This window comes from Heloderma suspectum, chromosome 2 (assembly GCF_057233095.1).
Source record: "Heloderma suspectum isolate Gila_16-S chromosome 2, 16-S_ref, whole genome shotgun sequence".
Taxonomy (NCBI): domain Eukaryota; kingdom Metazoa; phylum Chordata; class Lepidosauria; order Squamata; family Helodermatidae; genus Heloderma; species Heloderma suspectum.
The window spans coordinates 86207210-86213951 of NC_139459.1; the positions used below are offsets into that span (position 1 = coordinate 86207210).

The window sequence follows — 6742 nt, forward strand, 5'->3', positions numbered from 1 at the left end:
CTGCTCACATAAGGTCCCTCTGCCTGATTTGGGGAGGATCACCCCTTCCTCCCCCACACCACAGTCACCACATTCAGCACGGTCTCCTGATTGGGGCCAATTCTGAAGAAACAAGGTTATGACAGAATTACATTTGTTTACTTCTTCATTTATGAATCACAAAAATGCAAAAAAAAAGTTTCAAGGATTCTATGAATTGTCACCTAGAACTACAGAATGGATCCAAGTTTTGGGCCAAAATACCACTGTATATCAAGTACAGTGACACAAAGAATTTTGGGGAAAGGATCCTAGTATGGGGCATGTGAAGGACTGCATTAATACCATGTTAATAAATGTAGCATATTGTTTAAGATGTTAAAGGTTCAATCCTATGCGTGTTTAGTCAGAAAGAAGTCCTACAACTGCCAGGATTCCCCAGCCAGCAATGAGAAAGTGAACCCCATTAACTTCATCCATCAACTTCAATCCCAATATTATGGCAAAGTGAATTCCATTAACTTAATCCTTTTGTGTTTTCAAAAAATATTTGTAGCACAAAAAAGGAAAGATATATTACTACTGTCGCACACCTTAAATGAAAACCAAAGTGAAGCATATGGAAATAACCCAGTTTAACCACTCTGAAGTCAACAGGACTACATTTACTGTAATGCAGCACAGGTTGTGGATGTCAGTCATGGAGTGTGACAATTCAAACGGACCTCCTAAAAATAATACATTTCATGTTTCAAGTCTGGCAGGCTGTTTCAAAGGAGGAAGAAACAGTACTTCTTTATCCCAGTACTGAAACTTGAAATCTGTTTTGCACCCAGCACAAGCTTAACTGAACTAAGTCTCCATAATACCTCCTGCATTCCATTTTAAGATTCTAACAAGCTGCTGGCTTTGAGGTTTTTCTATGCCCAACTCTCCCTCCACCCCAAGTCTTTCTTTTTAACTTAATATCCAGTTTGAAGAAGAGTTCTGGGGGATTTGAAAGCTTGCTCACTATACTGTGAGATTTTAGTTGGTCTCATTAAAGGTTTTACCCTACTGTTACTAAAAGAACATCTTCCTGTTTCTTTCAAGATGAATAGTCCATGTTGTTGCTGACAAAACCAAAACCAGGAAATCCTTATGGTCTTTCCCCCACACTAGAACTCATTATGAAATCCTTCCAAGTGTTAAGTTATTGTTACTGAGATTTTTCTGTAGGAACTACAAGGAGGAACAACCAAAAAATGGAATGCCCATGGACTAGCAAAGAGAAAAAAGACTGGCCAGAAGTGGGTTCTTTTAGCTGTATCATATTTTAGTAGTATCATTATTAATTTAGACGGAAGCGTGGAGAATGCAACACTTTGACTTCTTTTGGTGTTAGAACCATCTTCATCAAGTGCACTTGCAATATGAATTTAAGATTTATTCAAAAATTTAATATAGAAGTATAAAAGTATAAAGGCATAGGGCACTCAGAGAACAGAACAGTTTGAAAGACTGCTTTTAAAAGATTAGGGCACATTATTAAAACAGCCATTGTACAAGATGAAACTAAGCATATTTATTAAGTGTGCCAAAGATAGCAGCCTTAAAGCCCAATTAAAAAATGCATGTTTACTTAGAAGCCCACAGAGTCCTCTACTCCCATCTAAAAGAAGAATGTAAAGGAGTATAACTTCAGCCTATAGTGTTTAAACACTATTTTCTTAAAATAAAAAGAGTATTTGATTGCTCAGATTGGAAGCTAATGTCGTATAGAGGAGACAATATCCAACTTTGGGAAGACTTGGCGTCATATTCTCGCTTAGCCAAGAAGCTCACAGGGATGGCCTCTAGCAAATCACCACCTCTTCGCCTAATCTGCTTCACACAACTATTGCGAGGCCAAAAAGGGATGGACTTACACACACTTTTCTGAGCGCTTTAGAATGCTCTAAAAACCCAAACTGAAAAGCCCAATCATCTGAGGTTCAAGGAAAAGCCAGGTGCACCTTTGTTTCAACAGGAAGCCCAACACATTCTCCTTGCTCGACCCTCTTCCACCTTAACGTTGGCACCCTTCCCCTCTCGGGCGGGCCTTCATCAGCTATATTTTTTTAAAGGGTGATTCATTTTCTGCCATGAAAGCGTACTGATGGAGAAAAATCGCACCTGACTTCAACCCTGGCAAGGGAGGGGGGGAAAGACCCATGGCAACGCCAAACGTACATGGGGACTAGGATGGCTGCCCCATCCCCTCCCCGAGGAGCCTTCCGTTCCCCCGCTTCCTAGGCTGGAGTGTGGCCACGCCTCTTTCCCTGAGGTGCCTTATGCCACTCCTCGCTTCGTTTCCTACGTGGGCCGCTTCGGTCTGGCCTCCCCCGCAGCCCCTCGTTTCCAAAGGCGCCTGCGGGTATTCCTTCGATCTCTTCCCACTAGTAAACCCCCTCCTGCCACAATCCCCACCCCAAAACCCCGGCTATTGAAATCTCGGGGACTACGGGAGGAGGAATTTCGGGAACCCCCCTTTCTCGCACAGGCGAAGTAGCAGCATCTCTTACCTGTGGGGAATGGGCGGGAAAGCTCTGGGAAGGTGGTCCTCTCCTCGCGAGCCCCGGCCCTCCCGGCGGGAGAGAAGCGCGCGGGGGGGGGGGGGCGGCGGCGGCGGCGGCGCTTGGAGCCAGGCGCGCCACCAGGGCCAAGCCGTGCGCCAGCCTGCGCCTTCGAGCCTTCGCGTGGGCGCTTCTCCTCCCTCCGCCTCGGCGCCCAGTCCGGAAATCTTCGTCCTGAAGCCCCGGCGTCGTGCCTCTCAGCGTCACGCCTGCTGGGCCCCTGCTGAAGCCCCAAGTCCGTTCAGGATGAGTGGAGCGCTCGCTTCCTCATTTTCTCTCTCGCAGCCCCAGCTATTTCCTCAGCGCTGGGTTTCAGCTGAGCAACACTTCCTCGTCAGGCAAAGGCGCATCTGCCTTCATTTGCTTAAGGGGGGGGGGGGGTTCGTGCTTGAGGAATCACCCCGGCTCAAACCGCGGGGCCGTTGGGAGTTTCACGGGGCTGAGCTGCCCTGAACTTTGGGACTCGGAGGGGGAGGCCCCAATTTGAGACTGGCCGCGGAATGCGCACTGACTCTGTCACAATCCATATTCATACTACCAAGTCCTGCGAACTGTATGACTGATGAGGGCCTAATTACGCGCAACGTTTAATGCGTATTTTTGAGAAGAAAACAAGGTTACTGAACGCCACTTTTATTTTGAAGGAAAAGCAGCCAATTGGGTGAGAACAGGCAGACAATATATATATATATATATATATATAGAGAGAGAGAGAGAGAGAGAGAGGAACATACAAAGCTGCCCTACATTGAGTCAGACCGTTGGTCCAGCTAGCCCAGTATTACCACCACTGACTGGCAGTGGCTCTTCAGGCAGCATTTTCCCCCTAGTCCTACCTGGAGATGTCAGGAATTGAACGTGGGACCTTCTACATACAAAGCATGTGCTTTATCACTTAGCTACAATCTCTCTCTCTCTCTCCCCCCCCCCTTCTTCTTTGAGTGCTGCCACTTCTGGGGAAAAGCAGGGAATTATGCAAACAAGAGAAGACAACTCCCTCACCCTCTCTGTGGAAGTTTGGGGCCACAATGTTGCCTAGAAAGAAAGCACAAATAACTATATCTGCCTGTTAACTCAGTCTGGCAATGCAGTATAGAAAGTGTGGCATTGAAGATCTTTCCACAATTTGAGTTGGGGGAGGGGACACCACAGAGAAGGCCCTCTCTCTTGGATGCTCCTGTTAAGCCCAATCCTTCCTACTGCATCACTCAAAGAGATAGGATGTGAAAGCAGGTAGAGCATTGGGGGGGGGGCAGATGAGCAGTCAAGACAGTGGCAACCATCTTTTTCCCAATTCTTGCTGCCAAGAAACTCTGGCAATCACATGGAGGCAGTGGCTGCTCCTGCAAAGTATCCCCACCACTGTGCTGCCCAGAGAGAGAATTCAGGTAAGCAAGTGAGAAGATGAGGTGGCTCCTCCTTCCATGACAAATGTATGCTACAAAGAAGAGGCGAATAAGCAGGCAGAGGCATCTACTCACATGCTCCCAGGGGAGGACCACAGGCCCAATCTTTCCTGCTGCAGAGAAGGCGAGCAAGAGCAAGGTTGCCACCTTCTATAGCTTGCACACTTCTGCGCTCGCCAGAAGCATGCCTCCCAGAGAAAGACTGGAGAGGAAAGAGCAGATGGTCCCTGCAGGAGCGGCCACTACCTCTGCACAATTGCTCAACAGTTCCTTCCCTTCATAGGATAGACTGGGCAACTGATGGTTGCTGCTCCTTCTGCTTGCTGACCTGCCGTCACCCTCTGGAGTTCTCTATCTGCTTGGGTATCCTATCAGCTTAGGCAATGCAGTGGGAAGAGTTGAGCTTAGCCATCCAGGGGGAGCAGGAGTCTGCTCCTTGGAGGGATAGCTGCTACCTTTGCCTGCTCACATACTCTCTCCCACAGGGTGATTTTATTTATTTATTTATTACATTTATATCCCACCTTTTTTCCTCCAAGAAGCTCAAGGTGGTGTACATAAACCACCTCCTCCTCCATTTTATCCTCACAACAACCCTGTGAGGTAGATTGGGCTGAGAGTCTGTGACTGGCCCAAAGTCACCCAGTGAGCTTCCATGGCCGAGTGGGGACTAGAACCTGGATCTCCTGAGTCCCAGTCCAGCACTCTAGCCACTACACCACACTGGTATGAACGATTGGACCATTTGGGCCAAATTCCAACAGTTCTGCCCCTCAGAAGAAGAGTGGAGGGGAGACAGTGAAAAGATTAGGTGACTGCTCCTTCAGTGGCTAACCCTCTATGCTGTACTGCCCAGAAAGAGGTGATGTTCACCCTCTGCCTCTATGCAGCATTGTAGGCCCAATCCTCCCTGTCATGGTGCTCAGAGAGGGTGAGCAAGAGAGAGGAGTTAGCAGCAGCAGCTGCCTTCCCTTGCTTCCCTGCTGCCCCCAGAAGGGCCAAAGCTGAGAGGAGGTGGTGCAGGGGAGGGACCATGTGGGCATCCTGGCTGGGGAGACCCTCCTTTCTGTTCTTTCCCAGCCTGTGCTGCAGGGCAGGAGAAACAGATTGATGTTAACTGATACCTCTCCTCACTCAACTGCTTTTCTTTCAAAATAAAAGTGACAGTGTTAAGCACCCTTTCTCAAATATATGTTTAATGTTAAGTATTGGTAGGCTCTGTCTCCTTGAGTTTCCCCCTCATCTCTTGAAAAGAACACTACAGCACTAGCATTACTAGCTCCTCCCACCCCAGTATGGGACAGCACCTGTGTCTTTAAATAGGTACACATGGGAAGAATTCACCAGGTACAAGCAAGTTTCCTCAGCACTTTTATTTCCATGCCAAGCAAAGCTGTACTTGTTGATTTTCTGCCTTTCACACTGTCCCTGAAGCATGGTTGTGCGGGGCGGGGGAGGAATGAGTGAATGGCAGCTCCTGGTCTTCCTCAAAATGTCTTGGCCCAGCTGTGGAACATAGGCGTATGAGCTGGAAGTATACACATACCCCGTTACTCCTGACAGCTGAAATTCCTATGTTCATGCATAGCTTCCTACCCACCCAACCCCCAAAGAAGCATGCCATATGATGGCATTTTTGTATTTTAATTTTTTATGTTGTAAACCACTTTGAGATGCCTGTTTAGATATAGTCAGGCTGGGTGCAAGCCATTTTTTAAATGCTAGTTTCTCCAAATAACAGTATTATTTCACTTGCTCTGTGTTGACAAATTCTTAATTCAGAATAATCCACCATCTAGGATTCATTTGTACCTTGAATGAATACCAGGATCACAGCTTATTTATATTTAAAATGTGCCTGCAAAAACATCAGTGTTTTCACAAGAGCCCTTAGCCATTTTACTTTCTCTATTGATGCCTACCTTGCCTGCATGATAGATCAATTGTGAGTAGCACAACCTTTCAGATTTGCGAAGAATTGATGCTTTCGAACTGTGGTGCTGGAGAAGACTCTTACGAGTCCCCTGGACTGCAAGGAGGTCAAATCAGTCCATACTAAAGGAAATCAACCCTGAGTGCTCACTGGAAGGACAGATACTGAAGCTGAAGCTGAAATATTTTGGCCACCTAATGCGAAGAGAAAACTCTCTGGAAAAGACCCTGATGCTGGGAAAGACTGAAGGCAAAAGGAGAAGGGGACGGCAGAGAATGAGATGGCTAGATAGCATCACCGATGCAATGAATATGAACTTGAGCACACTCCAGGAGAGAGCGCAGGACAGGAAGGCCTGGCGTGCTATGGTCCATGGGGTCACGAAGAGTCGGACACGACTGAACAACAACAACAAATAGTAGGGGGCTGCTATATTATTTACTTGTCAGTTGTCCTCACATATATGCTTTCCAAGTATCATCAATCACAACAGCAAAATAAATGAATAAAAACATAAAAAATTACCCCATGCTCCACCTACTCTTTAAATTATGCTTAAGCAGGGTTTCAACTCTAGCTACAGTGAATTCCCAGAATAGCAGGGCATTCCCAGCCACTCCTTCTATGCGAAGAGGTGAGTGGGGGGGGGGAAATGAAGAGCATGTTATGCAAGACCTAGATGTCTGTCATTTAAAAATTTCCCAATATGTAGAATTCTTATCCAGCAGGTTGAGTCAGTTTCTTCCCATCTTGGATATTGTGTAATAATTAACAAAGTTAAAAGTTAAAAAGAGGACACAAAGCTACAGTAAATAAATGATTTGGGATGG

At 46.6% G+C, this 6742-nt stretch overlaps 1 protein-coding gene across 2 annotated transcripts in view; it reads right to left on the reverse strand.

Moving 5' to 3' along the window:
* The window catches only part of SYK (spleen associated tyrosine kinase), a 63857-nt gene extending 60918 nt beyond the window's left edge, over window positions 1-2939 (reverse strand). The window contains exon 1 of one of the 2 annotated variants that reach the window (XM_084834039.1): window positions 2523-2939. The gene's annotated coding sequence lies outside the window, so the exon portion shown is untranslated. The remainder of the gene's footprint in view (window positions 1-2522) is intronic. The other variant, XM_084834038.1, reaches the window with a different exon arrangement.
* Window positions 2940-6742: the final 3803 nt, after the last annotated feature.